Genomic DNA, 20614 nt, shown 5'->3' on the forward strand with positions numbered 1-20614 from the left:
TGCAAGGAAAGTGCAGTCCCAAGAACAGGAAAGTAATTGGAACAATCGCTTTCAAGGCCCCAATTGATGGCATTATTTGAAAGAAGGAACTTGACCTCAATCATATTGGATTCAGTCTGAATTCATATTACCTATCTCATCCCACTTATGACTATAATCTTGTTGCTTGTATCTTTATGATTTATATTGTTTTACTTGCTGATTTGCTTGCTTATTTAGTATCCTATGTCTATCACTAAGTGTTGTATCTTATGAATGTATTTTTATGTACACTGAAGGGTATGCACCAAAGACAAATTCCTTGTGTGTCCAATCGTACTTGGCTAATAAAGAATTCTGTTCTGTTCTGTTCTGTTCTGTTCTGTTCTGTTCTATTCTATTCTATTCTATTCTATTCTATTCTATTCTATTCTATTCTATTTGGAATTTTGAAATAACTATTTGAATTCAGTGGCTTTGATGATCCAAACAGAATCTAAGGTGATCTGCATATATTTCCTAGGTAATTTAACACAAGATAATTTACTAGGTTTTTTAAAAAAAAATTCCAATTCAGGGGACTTCAAAATCTGGTACCCATTTGCAGAACTTACATTTTTTTATTGCAGTTCTGTAGAAAAACAAGACAGGTCAAATGTCCCATTTTAAATAGGGGGATAATACTGTCAGGAAATGGAAAAATAGAAACATAGAACTTAATCATGCAATTACTGTAAGTTCGAATCTCACTAGACTCAGCCTTCCATCCTTTCTAAGGTAGGTTAAATGAGGACCCAGTTTGTGAGGGCAATAAGCTGACTTTGTATAAATATACAAAAGTATGAAGGCTATTGCTTAACGCATTGTAAGCCGCCCTGAGTCTCCAGAGGAGGGCGGCCTATAAATCAATTTTTTTAAAAACAATCATGTTTGGTATTATTTATTTTTAAAAAGTTGCATAAACTCTTTAGTTTTATGCGAATATTAATCTTTCACATGCAATAATCTTTGTCTTACCTATTTTTAGTTGCCCAAACTTTGCTCCAACAAGGAAGAATTGAAGCAGATATTTTAATTATTTTAAAAATAGAATCCCCTATGTGGAACTAGAAACATCAAAACCAACTTTGTATGCTTCTACTTTCCCTCTCTTCTTTTATTCCTCAAATCAATTTAAATGACTGCAGAAGATTTACACTAAGGAGAAAATAGATTGGAAATTTGCTTTGATTATCCATGCTTGTGATGTTATTTGCTTGGCACATTTATCAATAGTTAACCATGGTACTTTTAATCAAGTTTTCTGAATTCAGATACACAGAATAATAAACTAGCTGCAGGTTCAGTTTATTCAATATTTCAGTTCTACATGTTACTGGAACCAGTGTTTACCTATTCAATGTATAATACCTAAAGAGAATTACCCCAGCAGCAATAATCTCTTGAGAAGCATTTGTTAACAGTCCAGAAAGTGGAGTTGGTTGAAATTTACTTCATGAGAGCTTATCTTATTTGAAGATGCTAGGCTTGCTAAAGAATGTATTAAGTAATTAAGATGGAACTCTGCATCAGAAGAACATTTACAGCTAAAAGCCCTTAAAGGCACTACCAAAAAAAAAACAAAAAAAAAACCTACTGCATTTGATAAAGTGCCTTTTCTTGGGAAGTACAAAATAGTTCACAGCCTTCAATTATCCCTGCTAAGAGGCTGAAAAGAAGAAAGAAATGGCTTTGGCTTACTTTTGAGAATGCTGAAGAGACTGGAAATGCTATCTTAAATTCATGAACAATGGCTCTCGTCAGTGAAGTGTAAAAGAGATTCTTGGTTCTTTCTGGAGTTGTTTGTCATATTTGGTTGTTATCAGATTAATAAATAAATGTGGCTAACTTAATTTTACTTCCAGCTGCAAAAAAGAGAGAGATGATAACTAGGTAGATGGAAAAAGATAGGACAGACTCTCTTTGCTATCATTTGGTGGTCAACCATATTTATACAGTGCATATCTCGAAATCTTTTTGTTGCCCAGTGGGATTGAATTTAGGTTTTCCAAGGCCTCTCCCATCTGCCACCAGGTCCCAGTCCAATATTTTAATGACTACACTATCTCTAAACATCTCTAAGCCATATGAATAAATTCTTAAACAATAATTATAATTCAATTATATATTTGGTACTATAAAAAATAAGGTTCCACTCTGAGATACACATTCAGTCTAGATTCTTTAGAATAAGTCTCATTGTCCCCATGGCATTTATATACATATGTGCCTGTGTATATAGCCATCATGCTTTTCATTTTTACAACTTTTTCAAACCTGGCAACTTTAAGACATGTGAATTTTAACTCCCAGAATTCCCTGGCCACTAAGTGGTTAGGGAATTTTGGGAGTTGAAATCCATACATTTTGAAGTTGCCAAGTTTAAAAAACAGTGTTTTAAAGAATACAGTCTTATGCATAGTTCAGAAAGAGAACACTCATTCACTCTTTCTTCAAATATTTATTTTGCATTATTTTGCAACTTTTATCCATTCCTCTTATATTACTAAACCATTTCAGCAGATTTATTTTGCATAGGTCAATCAATTTTATTTAATCTACAGTTATTTAGCACCCATTCATTCCCAGGTGAACCATTTATAGTGCTCCTGTTACATTCAACTTTTGTTTTTCCTGACATAACTAACTAACAGTTATATAAGAAAGCAGGCAGAAACAGTCTTATAAAAAGTCTCTTTACCATTTTCCAATAGATTCCTCACTGTAGGCTACATTCTACCCACTACTTTGCTACCAACACTTATATGTCTTGAAAATTCTCCATCTATTTTCCTATATTTACCAAACATTCTATTAAGGCAGATAGAATGCAATCCACTTAATTGTTTTAGGTTTACCTTCTATTGTAATTGACTAGTCCATTTTCTATTAAATACTACATACATTAATTTTAGATCCATACTATTCATATTACATGCCCAAAATTAAATGCTATTTATTTGAGTTCTCAGCCAATACAAAAAAAGTATTGTATGTCAGCAGCCACCTGACCTTACAAGAATAAAGCATGCAATCCCATATCTCTCTGCCCCCCCTCCCTCCCCCCTCTCTCTATTGTAGAGTGACCAGATGGCAAAGTCTAGGTTGGCTATGTTATCAGCACATAGATATAAAGCAAAGTGAACAATGCTATCCAACAAGTGCACATCAGGGGCTCAGAGTCAAGTTCCATTCTACATACTGGTAAATATAAATCACTTCAATGTGGATTTAGAAATACAATTTGCAAATTTGCAAATGACAGGAAGAGGGAACAGCAAACAACTTAAAAGGAAAGTATCAAGATTCAAGCCCTTCACTTGGATAGAAAAAGGCAAGAATATAAGATAGGACCAACTCCACTGGGAACCTAATCATGAAAAAGGGATTTGGGTATCCAGATATATCATAAGCAAACAATGAAAAGTAAATTCAAAACAAACAAGCAAGTTGAACCCTAGGTTGTATTAACAGAAATATAGCATTAAGATCAAAAGAAGCCATCATACCATACTGAAGACAATAAAGGAACCATTAAGACAAATTTAGGAAGAATGATTAAAGGTACTGAATATGCTTAATCTGATGCATATAGAGCAGGGGTTTCAAACTCGCATCATCACATGACGTATCACCACCTTTTTCCCCTTCGCTAAACCGAGTGTGTTCATGGCCAGCGTGTGATGCATCCAGCCTGCGGCCTGCAAGTTTGACAGCACTGATGTAAAGAGACATAAAAGTTTCCTTCAAGTGTATAAATGACTATATGTAGACGATCAGTATTTTTTCCAGAAATAACAAGGAGTCAGTTTTAAAATCACCAAAAAACAGATTATCACTGAATATTGGGAAGAATTTCCTTGCAGTAAAAATTGTTCAGTGGTAGAACACACTGCTCCAGAGATGATAAATTCTCTTTTGCTGGAAGTATTTATTGTGTAGAAGTAGACTCCTCTACTGGGCCTGAAGCTTACATTTACCATTTTATAAAAAAGGTAAACTGGATGATGCAATGTCACACAATCATGAAAAGATTAAATATTTATACTCATTTTTCAACATCAAGTACATTTACTAAGAGGATTTTGAGTGCATTAGTAGGGCTTTATATGAGCTCTCAAATGTGAACATTTGGCAGGGTAGCTTATATTCTGCAGATTCATTTTTTATATGTAGGTTGTACAGTTGCTTACTTGTATAAAACTCTTCATATGCTTAACAGAATCTAGCTTGGTCATTCATTCCAATGCTCCTTATAGAGAAATTTTAAATTCCTGAAATCAGTATTAAGGAAACCACAGCATAGATTAGCAGTGATTTCCTTTACAGGAAAGATTATGAAAGTAGCAAGACATCTCATAGCAATTAATTTTGTCTCTTTTTCCCATTCTTAATTTACTCATACGATAATTATCTTTTTTCCTTTCAAGATGCCTTTTCCAAATTAAGAAAAACTGAATAATAGCAAAAAATATTAAAATAGCTTTATTAAGGATAAATTAAGCCCTTGTGTAAATAAACATATGGTTGGTTGACATATGTAGCAACTTACGTCTGTAGTTCAGTGCCAGGTTTTCATATAAATGATATGGAATCCAGATGCATGATTTTGTGAAGAGAAAAATCTGTATTGTACATCAGTGTCTGTTCAACCATCCATCCTTTCATCTATAGAATGGAACTCTTGTTCTAGTATAACTATAATGTTGTTAGAGCAGATAGCAGAAAAGGATAAGTAAAACATAAATATTAGCAACCCTATACCCCCTTTTAATACGTTGCAAGGGGATGTTACTTCAGAGACTGTAAGACAGACAGAGCTGCAACAAATTTATTCCCTAAAACTGCTCTGCCATTGTTGAGGCCTGAATAATTCTCTGAATATTTGACATATACACATGGAACCCAGTAATGATTATGATTGATGCCAGATTTCTGGGTTTTTTTTATATGATGTTGTCAGTGCCTGCTACATATTGCTACAGATATATCATTCTCCCCAAAATTGTGTTTGTGCAGGATCACTTAGGGCAGGTGAGTCAGATCTCATTTGGTTTTAACCAGCTACCAAAATGAAATTTCGATATTTTGTCTTGTATAATCTGAGATTATACAATTCAATTGATTCTCTCTCTCTCTCTCTCTCTCTCCCTCTCTCTCTCTCTCTCTCTCTCTCTCTCTCTCTCCCTCCCTCCCTCCCTCCCCCTCCCTCTTTCTCTCTGATAGAGAGAGAAACCAATCAACTGAACACTGGTTTAGCATGCACAAGTAACACTTTCTGAATTAAGTTATAGGGAGTATCTAATGACAATAAACATTAACACTTCCAGATCATGAACCCACTCATGAGACAACTGGAAATTATTTAATCCGTAATAATAGCTACAGCAACTTATATTACAGTGCTTGCAGGTCATGAGGAAAATAGACAATAGGATGTTAGCTCTGATATGGAAATATATCTAGTTGAATAAGGATACAAACTATTGAAGATCCTTGTAAAATTCTAAAGCAAATAATTCTAGTAATGTTTAAAAATAAAAATAATATCTTTAACTTTGTTCAAAGTAACATTCTATTAACATTTTGCATCATGTATTTATATTTTGTACTAGCATCTGCAGCTAGATAAAATGAGTCCAATGCTTTTAAGGTCATTAATAGCTCAGAGGCTGTTATGTGATTACTATATTTACCCAGAAGTGGTTTTTTTCCTGAAATAGTTACCTATAAATTGGGACAAGGTAGGTTTTTTCTTAAATTAACTATAAGCACAGTATTGGAGGATGATGCTCTTGAACATAATAAGCAAACTGACAAAAAGAGAGTCAAGGGGTTGAAATGGAAGCAGGAAAGAGAGGAAGAAGCTCCAATCTTGTTCTCTTCATGATGAATGCATCTATAGAAACTCTACATGCCATATGTAAAGGGAAACAAGAAGAGAAGTAGACTAACATGCTGACTGAAACATATCATAGCCAAGGCATTGTTGGAGATTTGACTTCAGCAGCAGCTCTTGTTAGTTGATACACTTCTGAACATATGCACACTGCTGATATAATACAAAAAAAAATAGATGTAGTGGTTTAGGCATCAACTAGATGATCCTAAATTCTAGTCTTGCTTTTGCCATTTCAATAATTTCTTCATAGGTTACATGATCTTTAAATAACAAAAATAACTCCTCTATACATGGACATTACGGGATGAAATATATGAAAATCAAATTGATTATATTATTGCTAAAAGAAAATGGAAAATGTAGGAACTGGATTGGAAGAAGATGAGGATGGTTTTAAAATTGGAAACTTCAATAACCTGTCCTATTGATTGCTTCAGAATAATCTAAACCCTGGATTGGGCTCAAAAACTTTCAAAAGTCCATTACTTGATGTTAAAACTGTAGCAAAAGTCTAATTAACTCTTAGAGACTAGAACTGCATCCAGGAATTGCAGTCTGTTTAAGTCTTCAGACAATGTCTAACATAATGAGTAACTGTTAGTGGATGTTTAGCCAAAGTGATTTGACCTTTCTAAGAATTGACTTTTTCCAACTACTATGTTTAAACTTCAGTTTTAATGGCACTGTTTTAATCAATACGTTATAATAATCTCCTGTCAATGATTCCATTTCATCATTCTAAAGGAATGAACTTTGTCAGGAAAGGTCATTAAACTTGAATGTTATGTTAGCTGGAGCATTACAAATCATGTGCAAAGACAAGAGACCCTGACATTGTCTATTGTGATTAATCTAAAAGCCAATGATACAGTTGAGTTTTCTTCCTATTCAGGAATAATTATATAAGATTTATTCCTTTAATGATGCCTTCTATTGAGTTGTGAAGTCATGGTTCAAATCATGTGTAAAAATGGTCCAATCAAAGCATTTTTATAATTTTGTTTAAACTCAAAATGTTGTAGAACTGCATACTTCTGCAAGAGAATTCAAAGAAACGAGTGGGTCTTATTTCCAAATAAACAGAGGAATCAATTATAAAACATTAAAAGAACAGAGCATGAGAACAACTTAAGTTACTGTGATTATTAAGCAATTTCTGCAGTATTGTGTACTATTGAGGTTACTGAAAGTAAGATTATTTTAATTGTCTCTCGTCATGGTTAGATTAAATGTTTAAAAATGATTTTAACATAGACAAAGATCCCATTCATTGAATAGAATTTTTATCTCAGCAACTAGAATTATTGAAAATGATTCTGGAAATTTTTTTATTTCAACAAACATGTGCTCATATTATAGATCCTTTTCCAATAGTCAGGGTTGGAACTAAAAATAAAAATTGATTGAATAGCAAGTTAAAACTAATTTCTAATAAAACATGGCAGATATTTGTAGAACAAGTTGAACTCCCATAAAGTGTATGCATGTATATGTATGTCTATATGTAGGAGTGTGTGTGTGTGTGTGTGTGTGTGTGTGTGTGGTGGGGACATTGTTTTAAAGGACCAGCATAATCATAGAAAAAGCATACTTCCTGGATCCTCTAAGGTGACATTGTATCAGAGAAGAGATAAGGAATTTGTAGGGAAGGCAGAGGTCACAAATAGCCTGGTTGGGTGCCATATAGGACTTTATAAGTGACAACCAGCACCATGGATTGCACATGGAATATTATTGAAAGTCAGTGTAGGTCCATTTTCACTGTGTTGTTGTTACAGTGTCTGAATACAGTGACAAATCAGTTTAATATCTCCTCTAGATTTTTTCTAGCTATCAATGGTTGTACCACTCAGCCCCGGTCCCTTTTCAAGATGAAGACAAGCTATACTTTGTTCTAATCATTTGCCACTTCAACTAATTTTCTATGATTTCTCAAATTGATTGGGTTTGAGCAAACCATTAGCAAATTCCTGCTCTACCTTAGAATACAATTCATTTGGCCCTGAATATGTGAACTCAAATAAATAGATATTGATTAACAAGTCATTTATCATCTTTAAACCTTTTCCAAATATTTTTTTGGGAAATCTAACAGAATATTTACCTCTTGCTGGAAAAAATAGAAACAAATACAAGTTGAAAAGTCCTACTTTATCTTTGTTATCCATTAGCATTTTGTCATAATCAGGTTCTTTTTATTTTGAACAAACAATAGCTTGGGCTTTGTTCCTAGAATTAAAGGAGAGCTATCACTAAGGCAAGTCATATATTTTCTGATTATATATGCCATATTTTTTCCAAAATATATTTAGACAGTTAAATGCAGTAAATAGTGTTACATATGAATCTTTGGAATCCCCTGTAAAAACATGATCCATTTTATTAAAATGTGTTGAAACAAGGATAAATGTGCATAATCCTAAAGGCTGTTCTACCTCCATAGACTTAGACTTAGAATAACTTTATTGTCACTTTGAATCAGGGGTGAAATGTAAAATTTGTTACTACCGGTTCTGTGGGCATAGCTCGGTGTGTGGCGGGGGGGAGGGATAATGTGACTGGGTGGGCATCGGCAACTTTTTTTTTCAACTTTTCAAAGTATTTTTTCTACAACCTCTTTGGCCGAAGAGGTTGCAGAAAAAAATGCTTTGAAAAGCTCTGACGATCCCAGCTGAGCCGTGCAATCATCAGAGGCTCTTTTTTTTACTTTTAAAAGCATTTTTTCAGTGGAAGAGGTTGTAGAAAAAATGCTTTGAAAAGTAAAAAAAAAAAAAAAGCTTCTGATGATCGTGCAGCCCAGCTGGGGATGGGGGGGGGGGGCGCCACAGGGATTTTTGCTACCAGTTCTCCAAACCACCCGCCGCCATTGCTACCAAATCAGGCGATCCGGTCCGAACCGGGAGCATTTCACCCCTGCTTTGAATGTACACTAATTGGCATACACTAAAATGAAATTTTGTTACATACAATTCTCAAGAGGTCTCCACCTCCAATATACACTACATAAACATGGCTAAATAAATAAATACAAAATTATGCATATACCCACATATATTATATGACATGGAGAAATAACACAGTCCATATTAGTTATGTTGCTGTTTTACTATTATCAGTGATTGAACTGATCCACCTCATCTTTGAAATACTGGTGCTGTGTGCATTTCCCCCCAAATCTGCTATAAACATATAATTATAAAGGACAATATCTGTAGTTCAGGATTGAAATGAGGGTTCTTCTTGGGTTATACATGGTTTATAATAGAAAGTTCTTATCTACTCAGATACTGTGGAGGGAAGAAAAATATTTAATTAAGGGTAACTCCCAATATTTGTATTCTAAGTTTGAAAAATATGCAGGATATATATGACTAAGTTAAGTCCTCCTCACATTGATAAGAACAAACTGAGGACTATTGAAATATTCTCCTTGCTTCAGACCTATCTCTTTGTAGATTTAAAACCACATAAAGTGGATCAGACTGATCCTCACTTAAAAAAAATGTTTGTCATAAAGCCCAAGTCCTAAGAACCAAAAGGCTCCTGCTAGCTAACATTAATTTTTGCAAGATCCTGCCAATACTTCTAGGATACCAGCCATTGCAAGGTTAGGAGAAAACAGGACAAAGAAGACCAAAAAAATATTGAGTAGCATTATGCAAACTAGAGTTAATATTCTATGAACCATTGGTACCAATGGTAACAGAACAAAGAATCACTAGCGTTGTCCTTTTGAAGATATTAACATCTGCAGTCATTTAGTTCTCACACTAATTGGAACAGAGAAAATTTGAATTCCTTCTGGCAGCAGCTGGAGGAGATAGGAAATAGTATTACAGCATCAGCTGCAACAAAAACTCAGTTCCAGTCCAGCCCTGTCAAACTGAATACATCATGGGCAAGCCATGCCCACCCCAGCTCCGCAAAGGTAAAAAACATTACGATCCAGCCCGTGATGCAATCGAGTTTGATACCCGTGCCCTAGTCTCTTATTCATACTAAAATCTTTACTCCAGCTCTGTATTATGGAATGTGGTATTTAATTTCAATTAAATACCTTCGGAGGCTCCAACTGGTCCAGAATGCGGCCGCGCGGGTGATTATGGGGGCGACTCGTCGCACCCATGTAACACCTCTCCTGCGCGAACTGCACTGGCTCCCGGTGGTCTTCCGGGTGCGATTCAAGGTCTTGGTTACCACCTTTAAAGCGCTCCATCGCTTAGGACCTGGGTATGTACGAGATCGCCTTCTGCCACCGATAGCCTCCCACTGGCCAATACGCTCCCACAGAGAAGGACTCCTCAGGGTGCCGTCGGCCAAACAATGTCAACTGGTGACACCCAGGGGGAGAGCCTTCTCTGTGGGGGCACCTGCCCTCTGGAATGAACTGCCCCCAGAGATTCGCATGATCCCCGACCTATGTACCTTTTGCCGTGCCCTGAAGACTCTTTTGTTCCAACAGGCCGGGCTGGCCTAGAAAATGAATTTTAATTGGGTGTTTGTAGTTTTTAATATAAGGGCCAAATTTTTAATATATTTTAAACTGTTTTTAAATTTTGTGGGTATATGTTGTTTTAATATGGCTGTACATCTCCCTGAGTCCTTCGGGAGAAGGGTGGTATAAAAGTTTAATAAATAAATAAATAAAATAAAATTTCTCACTCTAACTTTGCTTTTTCTACACCCTGGCCCCCTGGCCCCCAATCATATTGTCCATTTTTCTCCTTTTCTATGATTTTTTTTTTGTTTTTAAAACCGTGCAGAAAACCCATTATTGGTCAAGCCCAAACCTCCACTCGACAATAATGGGATGGGGAGGAGGAGGAGGAGAATATGCACACGTACCCAACGACGCAGAACTGTGCCCAACAAACCAGACAAACAAAGACGCAGGACTGCACTCAATGGAAAACACACAAAGTGATGGCGGTGGCACCGGGAATAGGCGGCCACAAGAATGAAGCATCGGTCTAGGGAAAGGCGAGAGGGGACCCGGCTTTCTACCAGGATGCCCACATAATTGAAAAACTCCGGAAGAGGGGGTTGCACATGACTGCGCTTCTCAGCTGATTGCTATCCATCACCCAGTAATAAGGGAAGGGTGGGGCAATGGTATAAAGGGCGCTACGAAGCGGATGTTCGTAGCGCCAACTTTAAACTAATATAGAGCTCAGCGTTGTTCCGGAGCTCTCGCTAGCATTAAACCAACTTTACTGAAGACTCTGCATGTGTCCTATTATGTTTTCCTGCTACCTGCGGATCGCCCGGGAGAAGGAGCTGAGAGCTGTCTTGTTTGTATTAATTGTATCCAGCTATTCTAAGAATATTTTCTTGCTGAAAAATGGAATAAAACTATCTTAAATAATCAAATAGCAGTTTGCACAATGCCACTTGTTGAGTTCATGTTGATGTGAGATTTAAACAAGAATACTTCCATTACTCTTGGACATTTCACTCAATAAACTGCATAAGTGAAGACAGATGAAAGAATCTCTGGTATCTTAAATGCAGCTGTTCAGCTCAAAGTCTGCTCATGCCTGCTGCCTCTTTCATCCAGTTTCTACTCATTGATTCAGCTGGCATTAAATATAAATGGCGTGTGCTTGTTCTTATCTTCTGGCTCAGTAAATGGAATGTTTAGGTGTCCATTACTGGTAACTATTCACTTTGCAAGCATTTCATTAAATATTACTTAATCAGTGAAAGAGAGGAAAAGTTCAGAAAACCTCTTATGTTTTGAAATATCAAAGAGTTTCATATTGTTTCCTAGGATGAAATACTAAATAGGGACATAAGTAAGTTTGAATAAAAATGGCTAAATTAGTATTTATAGTGCTCTAAAATGAGATTTTATTGGATTATGTTCGCCATGTTTACAATATTTTATGATGGGACTGTTTATAATCTGCACCTACCTGCACTTCTCTTATCTGCTTTACATTCACAAAAATCTCTGTTGAACAGCATAGAGTGCGTTACAAACATTCCAAGGAAAGCCAACCCAAACACATAAATAGAACCATACAGATGTATACAGTCTGTAGATATACACAGTCTGTGGTCAATAAAGTCAAAACATCTCCTGTTTTGTACTATGTAAACTACAAAAACAACAGAGATTCCATTGTACCTTTGTGGTCATTATCTTGACTTTTTTGACTGGGTCCTGTGGATACCCTTGGATAGGACATGACAGAAACCTCCTCAGAATTAAAAGTGTAATGGAAAAAGAAGAGCATTGATTTGCCTTCAATCTTAATGTATTAATCACGCAATTCACATCACCTGAATTTACAAATGCATTTGTGAGGGCTAACACACCTACTTTTCAGATTGTTACAATATGGTTCACAGCTTCAAAAATATTGTTTGCAAAAAAAATGTCCATACTAGTTAAAATAAATATAAAATGTATGTGCTATAAGAAATACACATGGAATGGTATATGAATGTTCATGTGGGTTTTTTTTTTTTTTTTAAATATCTTCTTTTGAATTCACAGAAGTATGGAATCAGAGTAAAATGAATTTATGGCCAAGAAAAGGAGAGGGTGGAACTGAAACTGAAAAATTTGGTCATATCTATGGTCAATTACCAAAGGGAGCTTTGTATCTGAGTAATTGCGAGATACAAAAGTAGTTATAGTATAATTGTTTCCAAGCCCTTAATTTCTAAATTAAATAATTGGGATAGTCCAGAGAAGAATTTCATGCATATTAATAGTAGCAGGAGGCTACAAAATATAGAAAATTTCCTATTTGTAGAAGGATAGATGGATGTGTGAATGGTATAAATAGGTAAAAAAAAATTGAATCTATATCACCAATATTGTACAGTATAAATATTACATCACAGTAATATTAATTACATGCGACACCATGTAGTTGTGGATGTAGTTACATGTGTAGGGCAAGAAACCTACCATAAATTGGCTAAACCATTGTGAGAATGTGTGCGCTTCATAAACAGGAAGGTAAGATTTACACAGACAGAGTTACTAAGCTTGCACCCTAAATAATTCATTGCATATAGCACTCTGGAAAAGACTAATGCTATTTTTTTCAATTCTGCAAGAATTGGAGCTAAAGGTTCATATACTGCAAAATATCCTTACCTGCTCAAGTTCTTCTGCTTTTAGTGATATGTTTATATAAAAGAATTTTTGCATGCCTGCTAGGTTAGATGTACATTTGATTTAATCTGTAACCATTTTGTATTGTAGTATATTCATCAAACAGCCACCGAAGTGTAATTGTTAGCCAGAAGCTTTCCTACTGGAGTGCAAGCATATAAAAATTACAGCAATGTCTAGAAACAAAGCTCTTTCTCTCTCTTTTTCACTGGTTCACTCATGCACACAGAAACACACATATACAAACACAATCCCCCTACAAATAATTATTTGGTTAACAACATCCACACAAAGAACTGTACTGTAGTTCTTTGAAAATAGGCTGTTAGACTTTGTATTTCTGGGAACAGAAATGAGTGGAAACAATTGCAGAATATATGCATGCCAAAATGTATTCTTTGAGAATACATTTAAATATTCCCATGTTAGCCAACATGATAACCAGCCTCCTGGTCTTCTGGGCAGCTGGAGTAAAGTATTAGATGTCCTTATCTCACTAAAATGAGCTTAGGGTTTTTTTTGGGGGGGGGGGTTCCAAGCTTTTTCAGAAGTTCAAAAGAGGAGTGATAAAGATGAGCCTTTAAAAGGAAACTACCAATCCCTTCAAATAACTTATTATCCTGATGAAATTCTGCCATTTTGGTGGTAAATTTCTAATACTTGGACGCTGAATTTCTGCAATACGGTGACAGGCTGTTGCAGGGCTCTAATGGAGACTTAGCAATAAGCGGCCCAAATTGGCCAGCCCTCAGTTTTTGTTTCAGAAAAAGAGAGCATAAAAGGGATTTGAGAAAGAACAATAGAAGTCTGTCAATCACTGTAATTAGGAAAGAAAATTGACAATTAAACTTTACATCTGCCAAGCTTATTTTTATTCTGCATCTAAATTCTTCCTCTTAGAAGTCTTAAATCTTTTGACTGTAATACAATATATCTGAAAGCTGCATTTGGTGAATTGTGCTTTGATTAATCCTACTGAATATTGTGTTTATGTTATATGACTAAACATAGTTCTATGTATCCATAAATGCTTTAGCTTGCTAATTTTGGATTGGAACAAGTTATTTTCTCTTCAAAATGTAGTAGCTGTAATCCACTGGTAGGTGGTTTGGATAGGAGTAGATAAGAAGCAAATCGAGATACAGACTAGCATGTTTGATATGTGGATCTGAATGGCTGATTAAATATTAATTTTTGAAACAACTCACCCTCCAAAACAGAGAGTGAGGTCGATGTTTACTGACAATCTTTGACATTCATTTGGCCTTTTGTTTTTTTTAAAAGGGGAAAAAAAGATGAAATCACAGCAAGCAAAAATAATTTTAGAGAAGAAAAATAAAAAGTTCACAGGCTGTGTATCTGGGCAATCACTTCATAATTCTTGTGCAAGACACAGTAAGCCTATTTGCTCTCTGACAACACAGGGCTGGCTCATATTGCTATTATATGTCATGAATTGTATAACCACAGCAAGCAAAATTCAATTCTCTCTCTTATTTCAAAACACAGCCTGTGGTGTCATCAAGCCCTGGATTTCTGTGCTCACTACAATTTCCTAATTATATCACAAACAAAATAGAACATGGACCAGAAATATGAAAAAAGTTTTCTTAGTGTGAAGCAAGCAACCTGCATCAATCAGAAATTAATTTCTATTTCTCAATTCTGAATTCATATCTGTAGAAATGTATAAGGTTTTAATATACACACAGGTATGCATTCCACATATAAATACCAGTATGTATATTTGTTTATAAGCATTTACCTAAATTACATTTTAAACATATTTTTAAAATAGTGAATTTTATATCACTTTAATGATATATGGATCTGTGTAATGTCCCCTTTTTCTTTTTAAATATTGTTTTTGAAATATAACTGAATTTTGCTTCCTGTATTAGTTTAAAAAGTAAATAAAAATAATTTAAAAACTAAATTTACATTTGAAAACTGGACAAAACAGATTTCCTCTTCATTCTAATTGTAGGAATTGTACAGATTTCAACTGTGGCTTGTGGATTAAGGCACAATTGGCTTCAGACACTGCAGACATACTGTACTCCATAATGGATATCTAAAGTATTAGCCTGATCAGACTTTGTTAATGGCAGCAGAAGCTATGGTAAGGTGTCGATTCACACCATTCTCCTCCTCAGTTCATGAATAATTGTTCATGAGTTTAAATTTTCAGATTTCCAACTTAATACACATGGTGCTAGCAGAAAAAAGACAAAATTAATTGGAGGCTTATACAGATGAAACTCGAAAAATTAGAATATTGTGCAAAAGTTCATTTATTTCAGTAATGCAACTTAAAAGGTGAAACTAATATATGAGATAGACTCATTACATGCAAAGCAAGATAGTTCAAGCCTTGATTTGTCATAATTTTGATGATTATGGCTTATAGCTCATGAAAACCCCAAATTCACAATCTCAGAAAATTAGAATATTGTGAAAAGGTTCAATATTCTAGGCTCAAAGTGTCCCACTCTAATTAGCTAAGTAAGCCATAACACCTGCAAAGGGTTCCTGAGCCTTTAAATGGTCTCTCAGTCTGGTTCAGTAGGAATCACAATCATGGGAAAGACTGCTGACCTGACAGTTGTGCAGAAAACCATCATTGACACCCTCCATAAGGAGGGAAAGCCTCAAAAGGTAATTGCAAAAGAAGTTGGATGTTCCCAAAGTGTTGTATCAAAGCACATTAATAGAAAGTTATGTGGAAGGGAAAAGTGTGGAAGAAAAGTTGCACAAGCAGCAGGGATGACCGCAGCATGGAGAGGATTGTCAGGAAAAGACCATTCAGAAGTGTTTGGGACTTTCACAAGGAGTGGACTTGTTATGTCCTTATAAGGACATCCACCGTCATCCCGGCAGTGACGAGGTAATCCACCAGCCGCGGGGTGGACCAGCCACTCCAGCCGGAGGCGCTAGGCGAGGCCCCGCACACTCAACGGCTGACTTCCGGGTCTGTCCACCAGGGAGACGAGAGCCAGCAGGAAGCCAGACCCATTGGGAGCAGCACCGGGGAACAAAGTGAACTGCGCAGGTCAGGTAGAACCATTGTTCGTCCCGCCTACCTGCGCAACTACGTGACTCACGTACGTCACGGGATGATTGACTGAGGACTAAGAGGGGAGGGGTGTTATGTCCTTATAAGGTAATCCCCTGGGGGATTGGTTACTTCCACCGGCGGGAAGTTTGAACAACTGTCATTGGCCGGCTGGCTGGCCCGAGCAGAATATAAGGAGGCTCGGGAGCCACTGCCAGCAGTCTGTTTTACTATGAGCTAATAAAGAGTACTGAATGGACAGCAGCTGAGTCACGTTTCTTTCCAGCGCCAATCTAGCAGGACTGAGGCTGGAGTCAATGCATCAAGAGCCACCACACACAGACAGATCCTGGACATGGGATTCAAATGTCGTATTCCTCTTGTCAAGCCACTCCTGAACAACAAACAACGTCAGAAGTGTCTTACCTGGGCTAAAGACAAAAAGAACTGATCTGTTGCTCAATGGTCCAAAGTCCTCTTTTCTGATGAGAACAACTTTTGCATCTCATTTGGAAACCAAGGACCCAGAGTCTGGAGGAAGAAAGGAGAGGCACAGATGCTTGAAGTCCAGTGTGAAATTTCCACAGTCTGAGTTGATTTGGGGAGCCATGTCATCTGCTGGTGTTGGTCCACTATGCTTCATTAAGTCCAGGGTCAATGCAGCCGTCTACCAGGAGATTTTGGAGCACTTCATGCTTCCTTCCGCAGACGAGCTTTATGGGGATGCTGACTTCATTTTCCAGCAGGACTTGGCACCTGCCCACACTGCCAAAAGTACCAAAACCTGGTTCAATGACCATGGGATTACTGTGCTTGATTGGCCAGCAAACTCGCCTGACCTGAACCCCATAGAGAATCTATGGAGCATTGAACAATGAAAGGGAATATTCACAGACACCTCATGATTATCTCATAATTAAATAAATTCCAGGATTTTACATTCTACCCATGGGAATTTCTCTGAAATAGTCTCTTTAATTTAAGAGAGGGAGAGAGAGAGAGATGGGAGAGAGAGAGGGAGAGAGAGAGTGGGAGGGGGAAAGGGAGGGAGAGAGGGGGGGAGGGGAGAGAGGGGGGGGAGGGAGGGAGAAAGAGTTGTTTATACAGAAAAACATCAATAGCTGTATACACTCTGTCCTGAGTCACAGAATCAGGAGAAGAAGGGAAGGAGCTTAGAATGGAGCAGTTGCTAGCATTCCAATTACCAACCCAACTGCTCCATCACAAAGATGCACAGGAAGAATGCTTCTAGAATTTGATCTTTTTTTTTGTTCCTTTCTTTTCTCTTCCCACAGCAAATATGGTTCTGTTCTGTTCTGTTGTTTGAGTTACCATGAGAACAGCCAGGCAAATGGTCCCAAGTCCTTTCTACAAATTACTTTCCAGCATTTGGTTGAGTTGGAAAGAACAAAATGCAAATTTCAGGAAAAACAGCTGTGAGAAGCCCTAAGTTGGATTCCATACCACCCCATGTACATCTGGCTTAGTGTGCTTCATGTAATGCGTAGTTTGTCATTCAGCAAATTAAAGGAGAAAAATAAAATATGAAAGATGGATTCCACATCATGCCGATGTAATGAGAGTCATATAGCTCTAATTAGTATCATAAATCTTCCATTTTCAGGCATGTCATTTTAAGATAATAATTTACAGGTGCAAAAATTAATTATAAGCTAATATCCATATTTTTTTTGGAAGGTAATCAACAAGTTATTTGTTACTAGTCATTTAATACTCCTATCATTTAGCTTTATTTTAGAAATGAAAGAAACAAACATATGCATATACGCACAAAAATTAAGCATAACCTTAAATTTATATTCATATAAAACTAAAGTGATTGGTCATCCCAAATATCTCTTATCTCTGGAAAGATTTTCATTAGCGAGAAACTGGCTCTAGGCTAGTGATTCCACTGCACTGCCTCTGTCATGGAGCTCTTGCAAGGACCGCTAACCCTCCCACCTCCCCATCAGTCCTTGCCTAGAAGCCTCTTTTCAATAAACTATATATTGATACATTTTTTAAATATTCTTTGGCTTTCTCAATTATCTAGCAAGGATCAGCAATTAAGTTTCTTGTTTCTTGGTCTTTTTTTAAAACTAAACTAGCTGGAACATGTGGCAATTCCCTTTTCATGTGCATCTCTATCTTTATTGGATAGTCCTAAGTATTATTGTGTTCGCATGTAAAATTATGGAGACTGTACAATAGTTTGCAAAAACTGTAAGTCTCCTTTCTTTAGTACTAATATGAAGACTGATTTCTTCCAATCTGTTGGACACTGTCCTTCTCAAATTTGTTGCAATATTTTTGTTAGAACCTTTCTGTTGTTTGTCATATTTATACCATGTTTATGTATATATTTCATGAAATCCTGTAACTTTCTGGTTTGATAATGACTGGAATGCTGATCTAACTCCATCTTCTAATTCTGTGGGGTTTTGTACATAGGAAATATCTTCTTGTTATTTCCTATGTATCTTGAATGTTGATATCTATATATAGAATTTCAGTATAGTTCTCTATTTGTTTTTTAAATCAGTTGCTATCTGATTCAAGCATGCTAAAATATTTTATTGCATACAATTTAAGGTTGAAACTTCCTTCTGAACCAATATTTTACAAATATTTGCTTTTCATGTCTGTTTCCATCTTTAATTTCTCTACAGTGTAATATTGCTCCTTGTTTCTCCTAACCATTTCTTGAGACTCTTTGTTAATTTTTTTTTTTTGTCTTGAAATCTTTGTCCTTGGCTTTGGCTTTTGTTTTTAGCAATTTCCACTGTTGTTTTGACATCCAATTTGTTTTGTTTTGGTTTTCTTGGTTTTGGCAGTCTCTTTTTATATTCATCATTAACAAATTCTCTGAGTCCCTATCAACGGAGAGAAGAACTTTAAAGTGATACTTGATGATTTATTTGAAAAGTGGTGAATATAGGCTCAAGGTAGAAACTCGTTCACTTATTCTTCTGCTTACCTTGAACTGGAACATGCACGTGGGCAGTTTGCAATCTGTTTACAGTCAGCCCAGATCACATCTTTGCTATTATACCTCAGCTTTCACTCAACAATATAGCCAATTTGATTTCTGAAGACATCCACATGTAAAAGTATCATCTTAGTTGTTTGAAGACTGTGTTGACAATAAAGAAATTATTGGAAATGGAAGCTGATCATTTCTATTTGTTTCATTTCTATTTCCTAGGTCATATAGTCCAATTTCATTTTCGTCCTTACCTTTTTTTAATTTTGGCATTCTGACTGCCAATCGCAAGCAGCACATTATGTTCTGTTAATTTCAGGCTGAACTTGACTATACATATTTATCAACTTTCTCTTTTTCTACAACACTGATTGCAATGTAAATTTGAATAACTGTCATTAAAGTGTTGTCTGAAAAATCTAATTGATATCATTTGGTCACTGGTTACATTGTACTCAAGCACTGCTTCGGTATATCCTTCCTGACTATGAAAACAATACTGTTTTTTTTTTAACATTTCATGTCCTTAGCAGTAAATAGCTTGGTCATTGGACTGAAATGACCAAGCCATTGGTCAATTCTAGTCCTTTTCAATTTTCTCCCATTCAAGTTTCATTTCCTCTTTCACTTCATTGAACTTTCCTCTGTTTATTCTTTTTATGTTCCATATCTCCACAGTAAGTCTGTATTTGCAGGTCCAACTTTCTTTTACTACATGGTGACATCAACAACAAGATGTCCAGAAGGCTTTAATTTAGCCATGACATAAACAGCATTAGTTCTCTGAAAGATCATCAGTTTTTCCACAGTAACATAGTTGAGAGCCATCCAACCTGAGGGGCCCATGACATGGCAATCACTTTATCTTGTTTATGGATGTTTTTTCTTGGTAAAATAAAGCAATGGTTTACCACTTCCTTTTCCTATCAGTTATGAAATAAGGCCTTTGTTATTGTCATTCAAGTGATTTCCCATTTCTAGTATCTTCATATATTATTGCTGCCCATATATGTGCCTCTTTGTCTCCCACTATAATGAGGAGGCATACCAGGTTTGGGGCAGAAAGCTTTTAAATGTGCAGTTATTAATGTTGATTTTTCAGATGTATTCAGAGACAATTGAATGTCTTTTAGTATTTCCAGTGATGTCTCCAGTCAAGTCAAACATCTGCACATGCCAAAGTAATTATACAAAGATTCCCCCTCCCCCAAAATTGAATAAATAATTGTCTGAATGCACTGATGTGGAATAAATAATGATTAAATAAACTAAAATTCATATGTCTTTTGTGCAGGGTTCTTGTATGAAGAACATTTAGCACAGTATTACATAAAATTGGACAAGCATAAAAAGTCATTCATTGCAGTTTTTCTCTTTTATTTTACAGTACTTTGAAATTATATTCTATACATATTTCTGATGTGCTATTCTTCATTAGAATATGTACTGAAAGAAAGGGAAAATAGGAAGAAGAAATTAAGAAAGCTAGAATTAAAAGTATTCAGAATTCCAGTCATAACG

Source organism: Pituophis catenifer, unplaced genomic scaffold (assembly GCF_029215685.1).
Source record: "Pituophis catenifer annectens isolate HBS135680 unplaced genomic scaffold, rPitCat1.0.hap2 SCAF_3, whole genome shotgun sequence".
Lineage (NCBI taxonomy): Eukaryota > Metazoa > Chordata > Lepidosauria > Squamata > Colubridae > Pituophis > Pituophis catenifer.